The following is a 26,460-nucleotide window of genomic DNA, read 5'->3' on the forward strand; positions in this document are numbered from 1 at the left end:
TGGCCGTGTTCAGTGTTGTTTGGGCGAAGCTTGAATAATTTAACGGAGGAAGAGATGGCTACGGTTCATATAACTGAGCACATGGAAAAAAAAGAAAGAAAAAACATTTTCCTAGGACGTCACGTATGGGAGAGAGAATAATAACCCAAGTCATTACGTGCCACTGAGGGCTCTTGACTTGGTGGAACCTGGGTGGCTGACTTTCATTCTCCACCATTATAATGAGGCCGGTGCTACTGTACTAACGCAACAACGAAAGACCAACATTTACAAAAGAAGTGGCTCTTCGGTCTCATTTACATTAAGCAAACAGAAAACCATTACATAATCCTCTTGAATGAATAAATAAACCTGTTTAAACCGGCTCTATTTCAAACCTACGAGGGAAAAGCATTCTTCCCTGCGGAAACCATAGGAGAACATCCAAACAGCAGGAGGTTCACAGTGTGCTACGCTAAACTTAACTTAAAAGCAATTCACAAAACAGTAACACCACAATGGGCAGAAGGGAAATGAATGTGTATTTTAGCAGTATAATTGGAGTGATTTTGTGCATATTCCATACAGAAGAGAGAAAAACCAAAGACAGAGAGTAATGGATGGAAAGCATACTTTGTGTGTGTGTGTGTGTGTGTGTGTGTGTGTGTGTGTGGTGTGTCTGTGAGGAGGTAGAGAGAGCAAGCAAGGGGAGAGAGAGTGAGAAAGGGGGAGAGAACGAAAGCAGGATTATAGAGAATCGCGTATAAATAGCCCCTCACCTTTAAGAGTATATGCTGCGTGCTCCAGACTCATCGCCCTGAGTGTGTCCCCTCTTCTTTTCCTCTTCGTCCTCTCTCTCTTGGCATGTGAACCTCTGGGCTACTGATAACCTGAAACAAAAGAAGGTGGATGGAAAAACACAGCCGTGTTAGTACCTCTGGACTGTCAATCTCCCGACTCTTCGGATACGGTAACAAGCAAGACGAAACTGGGGCTCAGGGGACAGTGTGTGCGAAGCAAGCCTCATAAGGGAGTCTGTTTCATTCTCTGTCCTTTACATTCACTCCTACACAGTCTGACTGACTGCTGCCACACACTAGCTAGCTTCCTCTTCTACTCTAGAATGATCGTGGGGATTCTATTGAGAAAAATATATAATTTTAGACAGCCACTGTGCCTTCTCAAAGTGACTCACTGTGCTCTATTTGTCAGAATCCGACACAAAAGGAGAAGGCCTTGATAATACATTTAGCCTTGATAATACATTTTTCCTTGGATTGAACTCTGTCTAGAAGTGTTGGATTCTGGGTTAAACTTGGAACATTGCTATCCTAGAGACTGGTTTTTACATCAGAAGTTAATGGTTATTTGTAGGAGCCAGATGGCTTTGGAATGTGCTGGGTGGACGGGAGGAAGTCACAGGATTGCTATAGGGATATGGGTGGACATCTTTGGATTAGGCAAATGAGGGGTTGAGGTCAGGTCAGATCCCCGTAAGGGAGAAATTATGGTTTATTACCCTATTACTTCGTCTTCCTATCGAACCATAATAGATGTAAGGATTGGAGAGAAGGAGGAGTGCCTAATAGGAGTATATATATACTTGTGGTGGTGGAAACATGTTGTCTGATGCAGCTGTATTGATCCTCTGGGAAGAACAAAATTGTTTAAGCTTTCATAATGTCCGTTGAGTTTTTTACTCTGAGAATTAGAACCAAACACTTGGCGCTGCGAGCAGGGTTCACCACGATTTGTAGTCAAACCAGAGAGTCCAGATCAGTGGAGCTGGAAACAAACAAGGAAGGCACAGTTCCTACACCTGTTTACACTCATTTTGACATCTTGGGGAGATGAGAATCGTAGGCTGAACAAATATAGTATACGGACCTAGAGAGCCTGAGTTTATTCGGTAGGCCCATTGTGTAACGACTGGTCGTAAATATCTGGTGCAGGGTAGGTTCTATATGTACAGGTCTCGAGTGGAGGTTTTCCACTGCGAGATCCAGGTAAAAATCAGGAGTAGCGTAGGTTCCATAAGGATAGGTCCCGAGTGGAGGTTTTCCACTGCGAGATCCAGGAGTGACAATACAGTGTAGGGCTGGTTCCGTATTAGGATATACCCCTACTAGGGACCTTCCCCTGCGAGATCTGTAAAAAGGACAAAAGTCCCAGCTGCAGTGAGTTTTTGTACGACGAGAGTTCTAGAAGCTAGTGAGTAAAACAAAAACAAAAAAAAGGAAAAATAAGATATTCAAACACTGAGTTACGAGTATTAGCAGTAGCAATAAAGAGAGGTTGGTTAGATGCCCTGTTGGGTGGAGAACCATGACAGATTATGTGGAAACAGGAAGACAAGTGTGAATAATTTTGGTAATGTGGGTTATCAACAACAGTGATATTTGAGGCACAATACTGGAATAAGACATTAAGTCATCCGTATTCTCCAGTAATACATTTGCAGACGCTATAGTATAGGTTCTAATACAAGGTATTAAGTACCGTGACCAATTAATTATTATCCGTGGAAGTGGGTAGCGCTACCTTGGAAAATAGTTAATAGAAGGTGTGTATTATAGACAGGAGAAGAAATCTAAAACACCCTAGACACAGTTTGGGAATAAAAACTATTCATATGGCGACAGACGGCCCCGATTCTCCAAGCGGAGCTAGAGGATTTTAATAAAGCAATGGAGTCGCTGAAAGAAGCGCACAAGCATTCTACCAATTCGGCTCGAATATGGAGAATTAATAGTGGTACTTAGCTACAAAAAGACTGGGTACGTGAGTACATTGATAGAATTTGAACTTCGGCTTTCATGGCAGGTTTGAAACTTGTGATCAAAACGACAATTGTGGGGGTGGTGGATAAAATAGAGCAAGATGTTTGAGTGGAATATAAATCAGCTCACTTCACAGACGTGCGAGGGGTTAATACAGCCACAGTGAAAGTCACTAACAGTGGTTTCAATGGCCAAGGTAAGACAAAGAAACGTAGCGACAAAAGCGTAAGGAGATAATCCCACATCTAAAACAGGGAGCATCGGAAGAATGAGTGTACGGTGATACTGGAACCTGCTGCTTTCGAAGGAAATTCCACTATACAAGCTTTTGCATCTTTTTCAAAAGAGCAACAACAAATCCTTTTGAGAGTAGCAGGAGAGGAAATGTCACATATCGGTGTATAGTTTCGGTTCAAACGATAGTGGTTCATAGAGATTACAGTTTCTAGTTGAAGGAACACGTATGAGATCACATCTTACCCAACTGTTCAATAGAGGCCAGGGATCAAATATCACGGATTCCTTAGGATGAGAAATTGGCAAAAATTGGCACGAAGAATCTAGGCGAAATGCCAGGGGAATGGATTCTAGAGGTAACAAATTTAAATTCATCTAGCCAAACACTCTTTTTTGGGAGATCTAATGAGACATTTTGTGTAGTTTTATTCTGAAATAGATTTTGAGAATGTACAAAAGGGTGGAGGGGTAACGAGGAATTAGCAAAGGGGTTACTAAACCTAAAATTAACTTAATTCTTTGTGGTGCGGTGGTTATGGAGAATAGTACATGCATAAATAAAAGATACATAAATTACGGAGTGGGCCATAAACGGAGTTCCAGATAAGTGAGGCCTGTTCATGTGTGTTTTTGACCTGAGGTTTCACACACACATTTTTTTTAACATTTTAGTCATTTAGCAGACGCTCTTATCCAGAGCGACTTACAGTAGTGAATGCATACATTTCATACATTTTTTCCCCCGTACTGGTCCCCCGTGGGAATCGAACCCACAACCCTGGCGTTGCAAACACCATGCTCTACCAACTGAGCCACACACACACACACACACACACACACACACACACACACTTTACTGGTTATGGATGTGTTAGTGGTGTTGATACGGAGGGATTTATTTTGGATGGGGTATTTTCAATTCAGTATTAAATTGGCTATGCAGAAGGATGGAAATGTTTGGAAGGTTTTGAAATGGTTTCTGAAGGACATGAAAAGTAAAGGGAGAAGAAATATTTAATGGTGTCGAATGCCCTGTATCCTGACTTTCTGGTAAGGCCTGACCAATCTCACTATAAATGATAGAAACAGGTGGGATTTAATTATAAAATGAATGAGAAACACCAGTTTCATTTCGATTTTACCATTGCTTTATGAGATCCCATTATTTCCTTATGGAGTTATCAAGAGTTGTAAATCCACGTTGATTGGTTATTCGAATGCGCATATTTTTGATTTAACATGTTTTTGAATCACAATGTGAATCATGTGTTTGAAGAAAAAGTTACCAGTTCCCTGGGGTCCTGGTCTTTGGGTAAATATACAAATGCACTTTGTTCAGTCTGAATATAGAAGGAAAAATATATGTTAAATAGGGATGACAGTTACTCCAAATTGATTGTGATATGCTAATTGCCGATTTCATTTTTTGTTCTTGTTTCAATACAAATTTCACCAGATCGGGACTTATAGAGTGTGGGATTCCCGAATGGGTTAGGGTGCTAACTTCCTGATCTGGTAAATCTTCCGAGAGGTCGCCAGTAAAATAAGGGAGTATGAACTAATTTTGAAAATGGTTTTAACAGTAACAGTATGTTGTTATGCTCTGACATACAGTTGAAGTCGGAAGTTTACATACACTTAGGTTGGAGTCATTAACTTTTTAGTGACAGGGGGCAGTATTCGGAAATTCAGATGAATTAAACTGCCTGCTACTCGGGCCCAGAAGGTAGGATATGCATATTATTAGTAGATTTGGATAGAAAACACTGAAGTTTCTAAAACTGTTTGAATGATGTCTGTGAGTATAACAGGCAAAAACCTGAGACAAATCCAACCAGGAAGTGTGGAAATATGAGGTTTGTAGTCTTTCAAGTGATTCCCTATCCAGTATACAGTGACTTAGGGTTCATTTTGCACTTCCTAAGGCTTCCACTAGATGTCAACAGTCTTTAGAACGTTGTTTCATGCTTCTACTGTGAATAGGGAGAGAATACGAGCTCCTGGAAGTAGATGAGTGAGAAAATGACATGGGCTCAGTGGCGCACGCTCCCGTGAGAGTTAGCTGTATTCCTTTTCTTTTTTGAAGACAAAGGAATCATCTGGTTGGAATATTATGGAAGATTTATGATAACATCCTAAAGATTGATTCTATACATCGTTTGACATTCTATACATCATCTGTAATATAACTGACTTTTCATCTGAACTTAACTGCGCGAGCACAGTGCATTTGGAGTACTCTACCGAACAAAAAGGAGGTATTTGGAAATATATATGGACTTTATCGAAACAAACGAACATTTATTGGGGAACTGGGATTCCTGGGAGTGCATTCCGACGAAGATCATCAAAAGGTAAGTGAATATTTATAATATTATTTCTGAGTATTGTTGACTCCACAAAATGGCGGGTTTGGTTTAGTCTCTGAGCGCTGTACTCAGATTATTGCAAAGTGTGCTTTCGCTGTAAAGTTGTTTTGAAATCTGACACAGCGGTTGCATTAAGGAGAAGTGCATCTTGATGTGCTCATTCACCAGAGGTTTTGGGAGGCAAAACATTTCTTAACATTACACGCCAATGTAAAATGGGGTTTTTGGATATAAATATATACTTTATCGAGCAAAACATACATGTATTGTGTAACATGAAGTCCTATGAGTGCCATCTGATGAAGATCAAAGGTTAGTGATTCATTTTAGCTGTATTTCTGGTTTTTGTGACGACTCACCTTGCTTGGAAAATGGCTGTGTGGTTTTTCTCGTCTCGGCACTGTCCTAACATAATCTAATAATATGCTTCGCAGTAAAGCCTTTTTGAAATCGGACAATGTGGTTGGATTAACGAGAAGTTCATCTTTAAAATGGTGTAAAATAGTTAGTTGTATGTTTGAGAAATTTGAATGAGATTTTTGTTGTTTTGAATTTGGCGCCCTGCTATTTCACTGGCTGTTGAATAGTGTGTCCCGCTAGCGTCCCACATTTCCCAGAGAGGTTAAAACTCGTTTTTCAACCACTCAACACAAATTTCTTGTTAACAAACTATAGTTTTGGCAAGTCGGTTAGGACATGTACTTTGTGCATAACAAGTCATTTGTCCAACAATTGTTTACAGACAGATTATCTCACTTATAATTCACTGCATCACAATTCCAGTGGGTTAGAAGTCTACATACACTAAATTGACTACCTTGAAACATCTTTGAAAATTCCAGAAAATTATGTCATGGCTCTAGAAGCTTCTGATAGGGTAATTTACATAATTTGAGCCAATTGGAGGTGTACCTGTGGATGTATTTCAAGGCCTACCTTCAAACTCAGTGCCTGTTTGCTTGACATCATGGGAAAATCAAAAGAAATCAGCCAAAACTATGGGATGTCAGAATGAGCCTGCAGGAAGGGTACCACATGAGGGAGGAAGATGTCGCCCCTGTAACGCACAGCGTTGAGATTTCCTGCAATGACAAGCTCAGTCCGATGATGCTGTGACACACCGCCCCAGACCATGACGGACCCTCCACCTCCAAATCGATCTTGCTCCAGAGTAAAGGCCTCGGTGTACCGCTCATTCCTTCGACGATAAACGCGAATCCGACCATCACCCCTGGTGAGACAAAACCCTGACTCATCAGAGAAGAGCACTTTTTGCCAGTCCTGTCTGGTCCAGCGACGGTGGGTTTGTGCCCATAGGTGACATTGTTGCCGGTGATGTCTGGTGAGGACCTGCCTTACAACAGGCCTACAAGCCCTCAGTCCAGCCTCGCTCAGCCTATTGCGGACAGTCTGAGCACTGATGGAGGGATTGTGCGTTCCTGGTGTAACTCAGGCAGTTGTTGTTGGCATCCTGTACCTGTCCCACAGGTGTGATGTTCGGATGTACCGATCCTGTGCAGGTTTTGTTACACGTGGTCTGCCACTGCGAGGACGATCAGCTGTCTGTCCTGTCTCCCTGTAGCGCTGTCTTAGGCGTCTCACAGTACGGACATTGCAATTTATTGCCCAGGATACATCTGCAGTCCTCATGCCTCCTTGCAGCATGCCTAAGGCATTTTCACACAGATGAGCAGGGACCCTGGGCATCTTTCTTTTGGTGTTTTTTAGTTTGTAGAAAGGCCTAAGTTTTCATAACTGTGACCTTAATTGCCTACCGTCTGTTAGTGTCTTAACGACCGTTCCACAGGTGGATGTTCATTAATTGTTTATGGTTCATTGAACAAGCATGGGAAACAGCGTTTAAACCCTTTACAATGAAGATCTGTGAAGTTATTTGGATTTTTATGAATTATCTTTGAAAGACAGGGTCCTGAAAAAGGGACGTTTCTTTTTTTGCTGAGTTTATAAACTTGTGTTGGTGGAAACATGTTTTGTCTAATGCAGCTGTATTGATCCTTTGGGAGGATTAAACTTGGTTAAGCTTTCATAACGTCCGTAGAGGTTTTTACTAATTACAACCAAACAGAAGAGAGACCGCAGTACTTTTCAAAAACAGATCCACAGTAACTTACAAAATACAGAAATCATCCCCGTATGATGGATTTTGCATCATACAGGGATGATTTCTGTATTTTGAAAGTTCTATATCTTGACATCTTGATTGCTGACAAGCAAAGCATTTTGGGAATATGCCAACAATTGACTTATGAAACAAATACCAAAACAGTTTTTGGGTGGAATTTTCCTTTAATAGGTGACAAACTCTAAAAATGTAATTAAACATGTACATTTTTACAGTAAATAGTACAGAATTAGTATTTTCATCCATCCTTGACTTTTTCCTGCTCTTTTCTCTGACTTCAAATGAATGGGTGACATTTGCATAATGTCAGCATATAGGGTCGTTAAAATAAAAAGTTAAACATTTGGGCTTCTTCATTGTTCCCTTGGATGAGCACCGCAGTGAGTGCATAAACTAATTTGTTCAAAGTAAGGTCACAGGAGCCAAACTGCCCTGTCAAGAACGTGACTAATACCCCAGAGTGAGCTCACTAAATACAGTAAAAACCAGACTACATTATTCACCTCCAATTTAATTAAGGCTTACCTAGGATATAATTGGCTTTCTAATCCTTAATTTGCATAACATTTATGAAATAGAGTAGCCAATGACCCCGGATAAATGTTTTCCTGGAGACAAGAGCCAGTAGTTTACATACAGTTGAAGTCCAAAGTTTACATACACTTAGGTTGGAGTCATTAAAACTCGTTTTTCAACCACTCCACAAATGTCTTGTTAAACTATAGTTTTGGCAAGTCGATTAGGACATCTACTGTGTGCATGACAAGTAATTTTTCCAACAATTCTTTACAGACAGATTATTTCACTATCACAATTCCAGTAGGTCAGAAGTTTACATACACTAAGTTGACTGTGCCTTTAAACAGCTTGGAAAATTCCAGAAAATGATGTCATGGCTTTAGAAGCTTCTGATAGGCTAATTGACATCATTTGAGTCAATTAAAGGTGTACCTGTGGATGTATTTCAAGGCCTACCCATCAAACAGTGCCTCTGCTTCACATCATGGGAAAATCAAAATAAATCAGCCAAGACCACAGAAAAATAATTGTAGACCTCCACAAGTCTGGTTCATCCTTGGGAGCAATTTCCAAACGCCTGGAGGTACCACGTTCATCTGTACAAACAATAGTACGCAAGTATAAACACCATGGGATCACGCAGCCGTCATACCGCTCAGGAAGGAGACATGTTCTGTCTCCTAGAGATGAACGTACTTTGGTGTGAAAAGTGCAAATCAATCCCAGAACAACCGCAAAGGACCTTGTGCAGATGCTGGAGGAAACAGGTACAAAAGTATCTATATCCACAGTAAAACGAGGCCTATATCGACATAACCTGAAAGGCCGCTCAGCAAGGAAGAAGCCACTGCTCCAAAAGCCCATAAAAAAAGCCAGACTACTGTTTGCAACTGCACATGGGGACAAAGATCGTACTTTTTGGAGAAATGTTCTCTGGTCTGATGAAACAAAAATAGAACATGATGACCATTGTTATGTTTGGAGGAAAAGGGGGAGGCTTGTAAGCCAAAGAACACCATCTCAACTGTGATGCAAGGGGGTTGCAGCATCATGTTGTGGGGGTGCTTTGGGGCAGGAGGGACTGGTGCACTTCACAAAATAGATGGCATCATGAACAAGGAATATTATGTGGATATATTGAAGCAACATCTCAAGACATCAGTCAGGAAGTTAAAGCTTGGTCACAAATGGGTCTTCCAAATGGACAATGACCCCAAGCATACTTCCAAAGTTGTGGCAAAATGGCTCAAGGACAACAAAGTCAAGGTATTGGAGTGGCCATCACAAAGCCCTGACCTCAATCCCATAGAAAATTTGTGGGCAGAACTGAAAAGCATGTGCGAGCAAGGAGGCCTACAAACCTGACTCAGTTATACCAGCTCTGTCAGGAGGAATGGGCCAAAATTCACCCAACTTATTGTGGGAAGCTACCCAAAACGTTTGATCCAAGTTGAACAATTTAAAGGCAATGCTACCAAATACTAATTGAGTGTATGTAAATGTCTGACCCACTAGGAATGTGATTAAAGAAATAAAAGCTGAAATAAATCATTCTCTCTACTATTATTCTGACATTTCACATTCTTAAAATAAAATGGTGATCCTAACTGACCTAAGACGGGGAATTTTTACTAGGATTAAAATGTCAGAGGTAAAGACAAAGCTATGGGGAAAAAAAGGCTCTCCAGGGTTAAAATGTGAGCTAATGCGGGTTGGAGAAGGTTCACAGTACACCTTGTACACCTTGGTTGAAGCGGAGATTAAAATCAATACTGGAGCACACGTGACCGATTGAAGTCTTAGAAAATCAATTTTCGGCACTGCAGTGCATTGGGATATAATAGGCTTCAGCATGTTTTTCATTGGGATTAATGGGCATGTTTGGGCAAGCTGCACAACTTTGTGGAGGCTATAAAATTCACCTCATCCTCAAACTATGTCTTTCAGAATAATTTAAATGGTTCAGAGAGACAATGCAAAACACCAGTCATCAGTTAGGCCTAACACTTACTGAAATATCCAAAGCTGGGATAAGAATAACAGCATCAGGTGGAACGTCACCCTAAATGTCAGCAGCTTTCTTCCGACTGCAAGACACAGTGCTCTGTTCACATTAGGCCTAAATGGTTAAAGCATAGGTCATCATACAAAACTGAGCGGGGTGTGAATCAAATCGTACGCCGTTATGCAAGTGAGGGAGTGGCAAGGAAATCTGCAAATTCCTTTCAGTACCATCAAGACACCACAAGAGATAAAAAAAATAATTTCAGTCATATTGGATGTAATTACTGAAAAGGAGTATAGTTCTCATTCTCAGCCCGAACCCGACGGGGCCCGACAGTCTGGGCCTCAAATTCTGAGAATTGATTCGGGCAGGGCAGGTTTTAGGCTTGCTGCACTGTGTGAAAAATATACTGCTCAAAAAAATAAAGGGAACACTTAAACAACACAATGTAACTCCAAGTCAATCACACTTCTGTGAAATCAAACTGTCCACTTAGGAAGCAACACTGATTGACAATACATTTCACATGCTGTTGTGCAAATGGAATAGACAACAGGTGGAAATTATAGGCAATTAGCAAGACACCCCCAATAAAGGAGTGGTTCTGCAGGTGGTAACCACAGACCACTTCTCAGTTCCTATGCTTCCTGGCTGATGTTTTGGTCACTTTTGAATGCTGGCGGTGCTTTCACTCTAGTGGTAACATGAGACGGAGTCTACAACCCACACAAGTGGCTCAGGTAGTGCAGCTCATCCAGGATGACACATCAATGCGAGCTGTGGCAAGAAGGTTTGCTGTGTCTGTCAGCGTAGTGTCCAGAGCATGGAGATGCTACCAGGAGACAGGCCAGTACATCAGCAGACGTGGAGGAGGCCGTAGGAGGGCAACAACCCAGCAGCAGGACCGCTACCGCCGCCTTTGTGCAAGGAGGAGCAGGAGGAGCACTGCCAGAGCCCTGCAAAATGACCTCCAGCAGGCCACAAATGTGCATGTGTCTGCTCAAACGGTCAGAAACAGACTCCATGAGGGTGGTATGAGGGCTCGACGTCCACAGGTGGGGGTTGTGCTTACAGCCCAACACCGTGCAGGACGTTTGGCATTTGCCAGAGAACACCAAGATTTGCCACTGGCGCCCTGTGCTCTTCACAGATGAAAGCAGGTTCACACTGAGCACATGTGACAGACGTGACAGTCTGGAGACGCCGTGGAGAAGGTTCTGCTGCGTGCAACATCCTCCAGCATGACCGGTTTGGCGGTGGGTCAGTCATGGTGTGGGGTGGCATTTCTTTGGGGGGCCGCACAGCCCTCCATGTGCTCGCCAGAGGTAGCCTGACTGCCATTAGGTACCGAGATGAGATCCTCAGACCCCTTGTGAGACCATATGCTGGTGTGGTTGGCCCTGGGTTCCTCCTAATGCAAGACAATGCTAAACCTCATGTGGCTGGAGTGTGTCAGCAGTTCCTGCAAGAGGAAGGCATTGATGCTATGGACTGGCCCGCCCATTCCCCAGACCTGAATCCAACTGAATCCAATCCTTTTTGGCCTTCCTGTGACATCGGGTGACATCAGCCTCCTGAGGTTGAAGAGGCGCTGCTGCGCCTTTTTCACCACGCTGTCTGTGTGGGTGGACCATTTCAGTTTGTCCGTGATGTGTACGCCGAGGAACTTAAAACTCTCCACCCTCTCCACTACTGTCCCGTCAATGTACATAGGGGGCTGCTCCCTCTGCTGTTTCCTGAAGTCCACGATCAGCTCATTTGTTTTGTTGACATTGAGCGCAAGGTTATTTTCCTGGCACCACACTCCGAGGGCCCTCACCTCCTCCCTGTAGGCCGTCTCGTCGTTGTTGGTAATCAAGCCTACCACTGTAGTGTCGTCTGCAAACTTGATGATTGAGTTGGATGCGTGCATGGCCACGCAGTCGTGGGTGAACAGGGAGAACAGAAGAGGGCTGAGAACGCACCCTTGTGGGGACCCAGTGTTGAGGATCAGCGGGGTGGAGATGTTACCTACCCTCACCACCTGGAGGCGGCCCGTCAGGAAGTCCAGGACCCAGTTGCACAGGGCGGGGACGAGACTCAGGGTCTCGAGCTTAATGATGAGTTTGGAGGGTACTATGGTGTTAAATGCTGAGCTGTAATCGATGAACAGCATTCTTACATAGGTATTCCTCTTGTCCAGATGGGTTCGGGCAGTGTGCAGTGTGACGGCGATTGCATCGTCTGTGGACCTATTGGGTCGGTAAGCAAATTGGAGTGGGTCTAGGGTGTCAGGTTGGGTGGAGGTGATATGGTCCTTGACTAGTCTCTCAAAGCACTTCATGATGATGGAAGTGAGTGCTGCAGGGCGGTAGTCATTTAGCTCAGTTACCTTAGCTTTCTTGGGAACAGGAACAACGGTGGCCCTCTTGAAGCATGTGGGGACAGCAGACTGGGATAAGGATTGATTTAATGTGTCTGTAAACACACCAGCCAGCTGGTCTGCGCATGCAGAGGACGCGGCCGGGGATGCCGTCTGGGCCTGCAGCCTTGCGAGGGTTAATACGTTTAATTGTTTTACTCACATTGGCTGCAGTGAAGGAGAGCCCGCAGGTTTTGGTAGCGGGCCGTGTTAGTGGCACTGTATTGTCCTCAAAGCGAGCAAAAAACTTGTTTAGTCTGTCTGGGAGCAAGGCATCGTGATCCGCGACGGGGCTGATTTTTCTTTTGTAGTCCGTGATTGACTGTAGACCCTGCCACATACCTCTCGTGTCTGAGCCGTTGAATTGCGACTCCACTTTGTCTCTGTACTGACGCTTAGCTTGTTTGATTGCCTTACGGAGGGAATAGCTACACTGTGGGTATTCGGTCATGTTTCCGGTCACTTTGCTCTGATTAAAAGCAGTGGTTTGCGCATTCAGTTTTGCACGAATGCTGCCATCAATCTACGGTTTCTGGTTGGGGAATGTTTTAATAGACGCTGTTGGTACGACATCACCGATGCACTTGTTAATGAACTCGCACACCGAGTCAGCGTATTCGTCAATGGTTTTTGTTCGTCAATGTTGTTGTTCGCAGCAATGCGGAACATATCCCAGTCCACGTGATCGAAGCAATCTTGAAGCGTGGAAGCCGATTGGTCGGACCAGCGTTGAACAGACCTGAGGGCGGGAGCTTCCTGTTTTAGCTTCCGTCTATAGGCTGGGAGCAACAAAATGGAGTCGTGGTCAGCTTTTCCGAAAGGAGGGTGAGGGAGGGCCTTATATGCGTCGCGGAAGTTAGAATAACAGTGGTCTAGGGTTTTGCCCGCCCTGGTAGCACAACCGATATGCTGATAGAATTTGGGGAGCCTTGTTTTCAGATTAGCCTTGTTAAAATCCACGGCTGTGATTATAATCGAAGAGAATTCTGTTGGTAGATAATGCGGTCGGCATTTGATAGTGAGGAATTCTAAGTCAGGTGAACAAAATTACTTGAGTTCCTGTATGTTGTTATGATCACACCACGTCTCGTTAATCATAAGGCATACACCCCCACCCTTCTTCTTACCAGAGAGATGCGTGAAGAAACCAGGTGGCTGTACCGACTCAGATAGCGTGTCGGAGGGAAACTGTGGATTTTTGACTGAAGCACGCCAGCTAAACTGAGTTTTTATGGATATAAAGACCGACATTATCGAACAAAAGGATCATTTGTGAGGTAACTGGGACATTTTGGATTGCCAACAGAAGATCTTCAAAGGCATAAATTATATCGTTATTTCTGACTTTCGTGTCACAACTCCCTGATTGAAAATTATTTGTTATGCATTTGTGTGCTGGGCTCTGTTCTCAGATAATCGCATGGATTTGCCGTAAAGCCTTTTTGAAGTCTGACATGGTGGCTGGATTAACAACAAGTGAAGCTTTATGTTGACGTATTGCACTTGTGATTTCATGAAAGTTTAATATTTATATTAATTTAAATTTTGACTTTCGCGCTCTGAAATTGCACCGGCTGTCGGCCAGGTGGGACGCTAACGTCCCACCTATCCTAAGGAAGTTAACAAGAAATTTGTGGAGTTGTTGAAAAACAAGTTTTATTTGACTCCAACCTAGGTGAATGTAAACTGACTTCAACTAAATATATATATATATATATATATATGCAGTGATATGCTTTTAAAGGGATCTGTAAGATTTTGGCAATGAGAATTTTTCTACTTACGCAGAGTCAGATGAACTCTGAAGTAACTTTCAACGTTCTTGAAATTTTTCAGATTGACTGACCTTAATGTCTTAAAGTAATGATGGACTGTCGTTTCTTTGCTTATTTTAGCTGTTCTTGACATAATATGGACTTGAGTCTTTTACCAAATAGGGCTATCTTCTGTATACCCACCCTACCTTTTCACAACAACTGATTGGCTCAAATGAATTGAGGAAATAAATTCCACAAATTAACTTTTAACAAGGCACACCTGTTAATTAAAATGCATTCCATGTGACTACCTCATAACACTGGTTTAGAGAATGCCAAGAGTGTGCAAAGCTGTCAAGGAAAAGGGTGGCTACTTTGAAGAATCAAAAATATATTTTCATTTGTTTAACACTTTTTCTGTTACTTCATGATTCCATGTGTGTTATTTCATAGTTTTGAAGTCTTCACTATTATTCTGCAATGTAGAAAATAGAAAAATAAAGTAAAACCCTTGAATGAGTAGGTGTGTCCAAACTTTTGACTGGTACTGTATATTTGTAGCAAATAGTGTGAGCAGTGGCACGAAGGAGAGCCACGAGTGCACAACCACCGCTTGCTCCTAATTATCTCCCTACAGTGCTGGGGCACGCATCAGTTCTATATTTCAGATGGTGTCAACATATTACATTTTCATGGATTCTTTTTAAGTCACCAGAAGTGACCTTGTCACAGTCGTTCTACAAAATAAATCTCCTGGAGGGCATGCCCAGACCTCCACAGCAAAGTGGATTTAGTTAATCCATGTTGCTTTATTGGAGACATGGAGGGGAATTGTAAATATCATACGTGATGGATCAATCTCCATCGAAATGGATAAATCTGCATCAAAAATCAGTTTAGTAATGAACCATTTCTAACTGCTTTTTGGGAGACTGCAGAGAGAAGACAGGAGATAATAAAAAATGGGGCCCATCAGCGAGAGCTGCCATGGGACTTTTCTTCCTGAATGCACCATATTGTCTCACCTGACCCCGGCCCTATGATCCCTTCCCACAATCCCGCTCTGTCTATGCTAAACCGTGTGACGTGTAATCCCATCATCTCTAATTCTGCGCTTCGTAGAACAGAGTCAGAGATGGACAGACAGGCCTGGACAGAGACAGTGGACACACCTCTGAGGTGTGACTGTGACAGTCTTCAAAGGGAGAATGACTACCCCCTCTCAATGAAGCCACGGAAGTTAAAGGGCGACCACGGTATTGCAGGCATTGTTTGCTGAAAACCAGATCCCCCATTAGTGAATGGAAAAATGGCAATCTTAGTGGTCAATCCATTTAAATAAAAAATGCTTTTCAAAGACAATCATGGTACCAGTAATTGCTTATAATACAACAGATGACCTTGAACTGATTTTTATATATTTATTGCAAACAGAATAAGTTAATTTAGTCGTTAATGGCAGCCTGCAGTATCCCGGTTGGCCTTCAACTGGAGTTAATCAATGAGGGCAGCACTGCGCGAGCCTGCAACATCACTTCCTGGAGTAGCTCAAACTGATCCATGAGACGCCATCTTAAACAACTTAAATTTGGCTTCAATGTGCTATTGAGTCATCGCATAGGAATGCATGTCTCGTCATCGTCATCGAAAAAATAAAATAAAAAATGTAAAATGCATATGCAGTCATTGTAGTCTTCCATACTATAGTGACAACAGTTCCTCGGCCAGGGTCCAGGACATGTTTGACTCATCGGGGCCTTAGGGCTGTGGTACGAGGGAGCATCCGGCTGGGTCTGGGAGCTGTCAGCGCGATGTGTGGTAGCCTCCTCACTCAGGCCATGGCTTCCTGTCTCCCCGCGGAGCATAATTTTTTTTTTTTTTTTATTTTTTTTTTTTATTATTATTATTATTTTTTTTTTTTTTTATTCTACTGCATCATTGATTGTATGTTGTTTTACTCCATGTGTAACTCTGTGTTTTTGTATGTTGTCGAACTGCTTTGCTTTATCTTGGCCAGGTCGCAATTGTAAATGAGAACTTGTTCTCAACTTGCCTACCTGGTTAAATAAAGGTGAAATAAAAAATAAAATAAATAAATAAAATATGGCACCAGGCTTCCGACATGAACCACACAGCGGCAGAGAACTGAGTCACTGGTTGACTGACAGTACATTTCTACACAGCATCATCCTTAGTCATAGGCTTACATGCTAGATGAATTTAACTATAATCTTTTATTGTATTTTACCATAATGTATTGTCTCCAATCACCTTGGTATTCATCTTCTGGTCACAACCACCATGCAATCAACCTTTTGTGCATAAAAATTGGATTTTCAACATCTATAATTATCATTCGTGCCATTTGGAGGAAATTGAAAATGACATACTAAAACACAAATGAGAACAATAAATCAAACACGGTTCCCAGGGAAACTATTACCAAGAGGCTGACGGGTGTGTTTAATTACTGCCATGTTGAGGCTGGTTGAAAGAAACTTTAATACAGTTTTAAGCTTTGAACTACTCCCATAAAGCGGTTATACAATCTAGACTATGGTAATTATTATTTTCCTTTGACTATTACATTTAAGCTCAACTTTCTCACGATAAGACTGCCCACGATAACAATGCCCAAGAGCTAAGCAACCTGTTAGTTAAACCAAAAGACAAAATATGCAACTCTGAAACATTTTGTGTCAGGGAACTCTGTACAATGTAGCCTACAAGTAGAGCGGTGTTCTGAAAAACGATGTTCACAGTCAAGTCAATGGCTGTGTCCGAATACCCATACTTGCATTCTAAATAGTAGCCATTTTGAACTGTTTGGGTTAGAAACGAGCAGTTCTCTCTGTATTAATGGGGAAGCACGTAGTGTTGTCACGATACCAGAATTTTGACTTCAATACCAAGTATATTATCGCGATACTCAATATCAAAGCCATACCACTGCAAAAAACAGCATATTAGCCGAAGTCACAGAATGGCACTTGATCCAGACAAACTCAGTTACTGCTCTGTTCAATCGTTGGGCATCTTTTGAGTTCAATATCAGTGCATTTTTAAATGTTTTATACAATAAATTACACAATAATACATTCAATTTGACTTTTTGTTTTTACCAATCCTAACTACATAACAGTAATACTTTATTTGAATGGTAAAGCTCTATTGATAAACCAAGATGTACCCTAAGCCTATTCACAATAAAGGTGAATGCATATTCAATAGGAGCATTGAGTTATTCAAATCAAATTTATTTATATAGCCCTTCTTACATCAGCTGATACCTCAAAGTGCTGTACAGAAACCCAGCCTAAAACCCCAAACAGCAAGCAATTCAGGTGTAGAAGCACGGTGGCTAGGAAAAACTCCCTAGAAAGGCCAGAACCTAGGAAGAAACCTAGAGAGGAAGCAGGCTATGAGGGGTGGCCAGTCCTCTTCTGGCTGTGCCGGGTGGAGTTATTGAGGTTTATTTAGATGGTGCTACAGATGACAAACAATATGTTCCCCTTCCATGTGGCACTTCGTTTAAATTGGACTGATCAACAACATTTGCTTAGAAATAGCTTATTTTATAAAAGTGTGAGCTCTCTCTTTAACCAGTAATGATGTCATTTACGATCCAAGAGGGGTGCGGCCTGTCGGAGCCCTCAGTTCGCTCAGGCAATAAATCTTTGGTTGAGGGAGAGACGTGAGGGTGAACGATTAAATGAAAAGTTCGATGGAAATCAGCTTTGAAATCATAATTTTTTGCATTATGGTTTTCATATCACAAACTAGAGTACTAGAGTGGTGAACCTGTTAGTTTCAGCTGTAAGCTAACAAGGAAACCTGGAAACTACCGGTATCTTCTTGCATTGTGAAGTTATTCTAGCCTGTATGGACATTATTTTGCAAACAGTAATGAACAGTTTCAACATGCAGTGTCTCAGTGTCTGAGACATTTGACAGAAGTACCGAACGTAACAAAAATTCTAGTACCAAACCATTTTTCAAGTTCTAGTATCAAAAAAGTATGGTGCAACACTACAAGCATGAAGCTAACGAATAAAAACACACAGCCACAACCAGTCAAAAGTTTTAGAACGCCTACACATTCAAGTGTTTTTCCTTGATTTTTACTATTTTCTACATTGTAGAATGTAAAGGAGCTGAAAGAGGGCAGCACTGAGGCTGAAAAGATTTGGTATGGGCTCTCAGATCCTCAAAAGATTCTACAGTTGCACCATTGAGAGCATCTTGACTGGCTGCATCACCGCTTGTTATGGCAACTGCTTGGCATCCGGCCGCAAGGCACTACAAAGGGTAGTGCGTATTGCCCAGTACATCACTGGGGACGAGCTCCCTGTCATCCAGGACCTCTATACCAGGCAGTGTCAGAGGAAGGCCCTATAAATTGTCTAACACTCCAGCCACCCAAGTCATAGACTGTTCCGTCAGCTACCGCATGGCAAGTGGTACCGATGCACCAAGTCTGGAACCAACAGGACCCTGAACAGCTTTTACCGCAGTGCTAGCTGTGCCACTAGAGATCCTGGTTTGAGTCCAGGCTCTGTCGCACCTGGCCGTGACCGAGAGATCCATGGGGCGGCGCACAATTAGCCCAGCGTCGTCCGTGTCAGCGTGTTTCCTCCGACACATTGTTGCGGCTGGCTTCCATGTCGGAGGACGCATGGCTCTCGACCTTCGCCTCTCCCAAGTCCGTACGGGAGCTGCAGCGCTGAGACAAGACTAACTACCAATTGGATACCACGAAATTGGGGAGAAAAAGGGCAAAATACACACAAATGTTTTTTGTAAAACATGCAAAAATAATGTTGAGTTACCGTTCATATAAAGGAAGTCAGTCAATTTAAATAAATTCATAAGGCCCTAATAGAAGGATTTCACATGATTGGGAATACAAATACCTTTAAAAAAAGGTAGGGGCGTGGATCAGAAAACCAGTCAGTATCTGGTGTGACCATCATTTGCCTCATGCAGCACAACATCTCCTTTGCATAAAGTTGATCATGCTGAAACATGAGTTGATGGCAGGGGATAAATATATATTTTTGTTCAGTGTAGCTAACCAATAGTTACTAGGACTATCTGCATTGACCCTTTTTGCACTAACTCTTGACTCATCACATATGCTGCTGTTACTGTTTATTATCCATCCTGTTGCCTAGTCACTTTATCCCTTCCTATGTATTCCTATGCATTTTCTACCTCAATTACCTTGTACCCCTGCGCATCAACTCTGTACTGGTACCCGTGTATATAGCAAAGCTATCGTCATTTTGTATTTTTCTACCATTTCTTTTTGTCTCTGCATTGTTGGGAAGGGCCTGTAAGCATTTCACTGTTTAGACTACACCTGTTGTTTACGAACCATGTGACAAATAACTTTGATTTGACCAACTGAACAGCCAAACCATTGTGCAAATTAGTTCATGGTAAAATCTTAAACAATCATTCCTCCTCAATTATTCAAGACTAATGCAGGAAGAGTGTACAAAGATAACATGTCTTGCACAGCAGAACATATGTCAATGTACAGTTTATTTTAGGCTTGATAGAAATTAGGCAATGATACAACATGAGAGATTTTGTTCATATGAACACTTTACATTTCAATATTCTGCTCAGGAGCCCACAGATCGTCATCTGATCACAATTAGTGAGAAGGTTAGCATTTCTACTCCATTGCGTTTTTAACGGCCAGCAGAATCTTAAAAGCTACCATTCCAAAATGGACATTTTAACAAGTCTATCAACTCAAAGCTGCATCTGTGAAGCTCAGGCACTGGCTCTTTCATCCAGTGAAAGTACGATCCTTTAATCATGATTAGAAGCTGGGCCATTTCTAAACGTAATACAAAGTTAGACAGTCCCTAATTGCTGTAGCCACAGCAATTGTACCATTCCACAGACTCCTTGCGGGGGTCCAAGGTCTGGTTAGGTGACTGGCTCTATGCGGTTTGGCCAGAAAGGCCAGGTGATTTATCCCCTCCTGGATAACCTGAAGCTCAGGCCCAGTACGTCTCATTCCTTCTAAAAGATTGAATTTCAGACATATTTTCAAAATGACCGATTTTCAATCCCTACAAAACGATCATGATCTGAAAGAATACCACTGTTTAAGCATAAAGCCAGGTTTGGCTCAGGTCTGGCTGCCTCTGAATCCTAAAGATCCCTCTGCTTTGGTCTGCTGCTGCTTCCATACCTCATTATTTTGAATGAGAATGTGGAATTCCTCACACTTGTAGAGCCCAGGAAGCTCTCACAAATTATGAGCAACACTTGACTTTGGTATTAACATGAATCATATATATCATTTCTGAATCAGACAGCTAAATTATTCACAATCCTTATATTAAAAAAAGGTCAATGAGGGTCTTAGAACCCGAGAAAAGGCAGACGTAACTGATTAAATGTACTTTTTTTCTGGAACTAGAGATATGATTTGCAAGTGTTCCATTTCCATCCCAGTATAGTGCTCAATCTCCAATTCTCCACAACTCAAAAAGCCCAAATAGACACACTAAAAAAAAGTATAGAATGGCACAGCAGATGAGTACTAAACTGCATGGGAGAACAAGAAAAAAAACATCCTCCCCCACTAACTGACCGTTAAGAGTTTAGGTTTAGTTCACAAAGGCAGGGACAGTAGTCACAGGGATGCCGATTAGCCTACACAGCAGCCTCACAAGTGGCACGGCGTCGCACAGTGCAATTTTCAAAAGCAGTGCTGAAGTGATGTTCATGCATGGTAATCCGGCTCTCAAGTTTGACAGCTAATAAAAGAGAGTCTTAATTAAATCAGTAACAACCTCTGTTCATCCCTCCTCTGGGCAAAGACAGAAAATTCTAACAGAGCCCTCGTCTCTAGGGACAGCCACTATGGGCATCGTATATATATTTTTTTACCCCCTTTATCGCCCCAATTTTGATCTTGTCTCATCGCTGCAACTCCACAATGGGCTCGGGAGGCGAAGGTCAAGTCATGCGCCTTCCGAAACATGACCCGCCAAAACGCACTTCTTAACACCCACCCGCTTAACCCGGAAGCTAGACGCACCAACGTGTCGGCGGAAACACCGTTCAACCGAGGTCAGCCTGCAGGCGCCAGGCCCGCCACAAGGAGTTGCTAGAGCATGATGAGCCAAGTAAAGACCCCGGCCAAACCCTCCCCTTACCCGGACGACGATAATAAATAACTGCCAACATGCGGCCAACGACCTTGTGCAGACATGGACAGCACTTCTTTTAGTTTACATTACTTACAAGTGGTATCTAGTCATTTTTCACAAGCACGCAAACAAAGCAGACCCCTCCAGTCTGCAGAACTATGCCAGGGTGGGAGAGTAGCCTATAGCAAGAGGCAGTAGGACTGAAGAGTACACAAAGTTACAGTTATCAGGTTAGGTTTATAGGAATCTCAGGGTAATATTAGCTGACATGGGGATATTCTACTGTACGCAATTGATAGACTAAGTTATAAAGAAACTTGACTATGCATTTCAAGAAACATGGACGCAACAAGTAGTTTGCATACATTTCCATTTGGAGCAATACGTTAGCTTCATTGTGATGAGTTTAGGACCTTTGGGGATGGTATAATATCTTTGGCAAAATTGGCAGATAGCTCTACCTGCTGTAGCAGCTCTGGGTTGTTTGTGGTATAAGATGTTTGGCAATACACTTCATTCTGATTCAGACCTATAATATTGGGCTCTGGAGGAGAAGTCAGGGATTACAGTGAGCAGAAAATAAAAAAAGGCTAACAGGCATAAGAGATGGCTCTAGCCTGGGATTAGTGAGTATTCCCATTCTCATTTCAGTGCGCTCTATACTGCGCCTCAGCTCTGCCTTCTCTTTACCTGCAGCCAAGTACCAAAGCAGAGCCTTAAAAGAAAGTGAGTGCAGAGCTATACAGGCTCAAACACTGGAAAGAAACCACAGGATGGAAAGGGAAAAATACATGCTTCTCACACAACCACTGTGAAATGGACCAAATCAATTTCTGCAGCAGTGAGCAGCGAGCTGAAACCGGCACGCTTCAGTCCTCCGACTTAAAAGGCGATTCTTCTTCCACGATGAGTTTTCAAATCGGAAGCTTGCGCCGTTTGTGTCAAGACTTGGCATCGAGAGGGCACTTGACTCGGTGGTCATGGGCAACACAGACAAGCAGACAAAGAGGTTAAAACACACACTGTTACTATCTACAGTTAACCGTCTGTTAGTCTGATGCAGTTAGGGTTTCCTCCAGTATTGTCATCCAAAGGGGGTTATTCTCCATCACCGACCTTTGAATGAAATGCTTTTAGACTGGCAACCAACTGCTAATCAAATAACATAAGCTAGTGGTCTTGCATAGGCTGAAAGAGGAAAAGACTGCAAAAATAAATGTCAGCGACTAGGGCAGTGGCAGTCACAAAATTTCATCAACTGGTGATTGTCAAGCAAATAACTGTCGGTCTCACAGTAATTGACGGTTAATTAACATCTCCTGGCTGCCACACAGCCTACAAGCCACTGATGCAGACCATTGGAACATCTACATTTAAAAAAGTCTAATAAATACATGTAATATAGCCTACACCTTCACAATAAATCCATTATTTATTTTAGACAGTTTTAGACTTCTATTTTAGAAGAAAAGAATAGCATACTGTGTCATCCTTATGTTAATTCCTGATCTGGCTATGCCGTATGGCTGTAGGCTACACTAGTTAATTTAGCATACAAGATTTGCTTAGAATTCTGTGGCATTATTCTATAGTATGAAGAATATAATTGAACAAAGCTGAATAAAATAGAGGATATTTTCTCCAAACAATGAGGAAGTGCGCACGTGCGGCTATTCTGTGTTGAGCGGTTAACAAAGAAATAGGTACTCGTATTTGCTTAATTTAGAGTTATTAATGCAACTTTAGATGTTCTACAAACATTGGGCTATATGTTTTGATTTTTAATACATTTTAAGGCTGCATGATGCAACTTAATGGTGATTTGAAAAAGGTCACGAGCTCTGCTTAGTTTTTTTTGCGCAGGTTGTACACACTTCTTCAGTCTCTCATTCACAATTTGAGAAGCACTTGATAATGACTCGAATTTCCCGGCGGCATACCCTTTGTGCACCCCCCCAAAAAATCCATGCCTGCTCCGAAGCACCTCTCATCTCACTCACACGGCTCTCCATCACGTGATCGGGTCTTTCTCACAGGCTACAAGTGAAGACAGACAGACAGACATCGGGGATGCAACTGAGCGCATTCTTATGCAATTCCGAGGTGCAAATTGAAGATGGCCACATTCTTCAATTACTTTAAGGGCTCCCTGGCGCAGCGGTCTAAGACACTGCATCTCAGTACTAGAGGCATCACTACAGACCCTGGTTTGATTCCAGGCTGTATCACAACCAGCCGTGATTTGGAGTCCCATAGGGCGGCGCACAATTGGCCCAGCGTCGTCTGGGTTGGTGTTTGGCTGTCATTGTAAATAAGAATTTGTTCTTAAATATTCAATAGGCTTTCAATGGAAAACCACTCACATCAAAAAAATCCTATTTCCTGGATGGATTTTCCTCGGGTTTTCACCTGCCATATCAGTTCTGTTATACTCAGACATTATTTTAACAGTTTTAGAAACTTCAGTGTTTTCTATTCAATGTTTCCAATTATATGCATATCCGAGCTTGATTTGCCTAGTTAACCTGTTAGGGCTAGGGGGCAGTATTTACACGGCCGGATAAAAAAACGTACCCGATTTAATCTGGTTATTACTACTGCCCAGAAACTAGAATATGCATATAAATTATTGGCTTTGGATAGAAAACACCCTAAAGTTTCTAAAACTGTTTGAATGGTGCTAGTGGTTGTATTCATTTGGGATCTATCGTGTCCCACAACTGTCCCAGACTATCTTTGGTATATTTATTTCTCGCATAGAATAGGTCAACTTTTGTAGTATGGGGATAGTAGCTTGACATAGGCTTGTGCTTTTGCTGTTCGTTAGGCCTTCTCATCTTGTTGGCTGACAAAGTAAATGTGGACAGGTTCTTATAAATGTGGACAGTCTTATAAACACATCCTCTGCAGCAGAGGTAACTCTGGGTCTTCCTTTCCTGTGGTGGTCTTCATGAGAGCCAGTTTCATCATAGCGCTTGATGACTTTTGCAACTGCACTTGAAGAAACTTTCAAAGTTCTTGAAATTTTACAGATTGACGGACCTTAATATCTTAAAGTAATAACGGACTGTCGTTTCTCTTTGCCTATTTGAGCCGTTCTTGCCATAATATGGACTTGGTCTTTTACCAAATAGGGCCATCTTCTGTATACCACACCCTACCTTGTCACAACAACTGATTGGCTCAAACAAATTAACCTGTTAGGGCTAGGGGGCAGTATTGACACGGCTGGATAAAAAACGTACCCGATTTAATCTGGTTACTACTCCTGCCCAGTAACTAGAATATGCATATAATTATTGGCTTTGGATAGAAAACACCCTAAAGTTTCTAAAACTGTTTGAATGGTGTCTGTGAGTATAACAGAACTCCTATGGCAGGCCAAAACCTGAGAAGATTTCAAGCAGGAAGTGGCCTGTCTGAGAAGTAGTGTTTCATCTTGGCTCTTTTTATTGAAGACTCAGGATCTGTGCAATAACGTGACACTTCCTACGTCTTCCATAGGGTCTCAGAGCCCGGGAAAAAGTTGAACGATATCGAGGCAGGCTCTGGCTGAAACACTTTATCGCTTTGTAAGTGGCCACTCAGAGTACTATGGGCTTAGGCGCGTGCCCGCTTCGACCGAATGCTTTCTTTTCCTTTGTCTGTTTATCTAAACGCAGATTCCCGGTCGGAATATTATCGCTTTTTTATGAGAAAAATGGCATAAAAATAGATTTTAAACAGCGGTTGACATGCTTCGAAGTACGGTAATGGAATATTTAGAATTCTTTTGTCACGAATTGCGCCATGCTCGTCACCCTTATTTAGCCTTTAGGATAGTGTCTAGAACGCACGAACAAAACGCCGCGGTTTGGATATAACGATGGATTATTTTGGACCAAACCAACATTTGTTATTGAAGTAGAAGTCCTGGGAGTGCATTCTGACGAAGAACACCAAAGGTAATCAAACTTTTCTAATAGTAAATCTGACTTTGGTCAGGGCTAAACTTGGTCGGTGTCTAAATGGCTAGCCGTGATGGCTGGGCTATCTACTGAGAATATTGCAAAATGTGCTTTCACCGAAAAGCTATTTTAAAAATCGGACATATCGAGTGCATAGAGGAGTTCTGTATCTATAATTCTTAAAATAATTGTTATGTTTTTTGTGAACGTTTATCGTGAGTAATTTAGTAAATTCACCGGCAGTGTTCGGTGGGAATGCTAGTCACATGCTAATGTAAAAAGCTGGTTTTTGATATAAATATGAACTTAATTGAACAAAACATGCATGTATTGTATAACATAATGTCCTAGGGTTGTCATCTGATGAAGATCATCAAAGGTTAGTGCTACATTTAGCTGTGGTTTGGGTTTATGTGACATTATATGCTAGCTTGAAAAATGGGTGTCTGATTATTTCTGGCTGGGTATTCTGCTGACATAATCTAATGTTTTGCTTTCGTTGTAAAGCCTTTTTGAAATCGGACAGTGTGGTTAGATTAACGAGAGTCTTATCTTTAAAATGGTGTAAAATAGTCATATTTTTGAAAAATTGAAGTAACAGCATATCTAAGGATTTGAATAACGCGCCACAGGATTCAAATGGCTGTTGAGTAGGTGGGACGTGTTATAGCCCATAGAGGTTAAGTAAAGAAATTCCACAAATTAACTTTTTACAAGGCACACCTGTTAATTGAAATGCATTCCAGGTGACTACTCCATGAAGCTGGTTGAGAGAATGCCAAGAGTGTGCAAAGCTGTCATCAAGGCAAAGGGTGGCAACTTTGAAGAATCTTAAATATATTTTGATTTGTTTAACACTTTTTTGGTTACTACATGATTCCATGTGTGTCATTTCATAGTTTTGATGTCTTCACTATTATTGTACAATGCAGAAAATAGTCAAAATAAAGAAAAACCCTTGAATAAGTAGGTGGGTCCAAATTTGACTGGTAGTGTGTGAAATTCGTTTTGATTTAGAATGGACCATTATGCTGCACGTGTCTCGAAAAAGGGCCAAATAGCGAATGGAGGACGCTTTTCCTGTGGTTCATTTTCATGTCAGCCAGGTATGCTATACTTCTGTTGTACAGAGAAGCAATGTGCTT

General features: G+C 42.0%; 1 protein-coding gene across 2 annotated transcripts in view; it reads right to left on the reverse strand.

Annotated features, from left to right (window-relative positions):
- LOC106605561 (tight junction-associated protein 1) overlaps positions 1-26,460 on the reverse strand; it is a 147,995-nt gene that overhangs the window by 74,963 nt on the left and 46,572 nt on the right. For both annotated transcript variants that reach the window (XM_045720119.1, XM_045720112.1), the window contains exon 2: positions 759-869. The gene's annotated coding sequence lies outside the window, so the exon portion shown is untranslated. The remainder of the gene's footprint in view (positions 1-758; positions 870-26,460) is intronic.

The sequence above is a fragment of the Salmo salar genome, chromosome ssa01, assembly GCF_905237065.1.
Source record: "Salmo salar chromosome ssa01, Ssal_v3.1, whole genome shotgun sequence".
Classification (NCBI taxonomy): domain Eukaryota; kingdom Metazoa; phylum Chordata; class Actinopteri; order Salmoniformes; family Salmonidae; genus Salmo; species Salmo salar.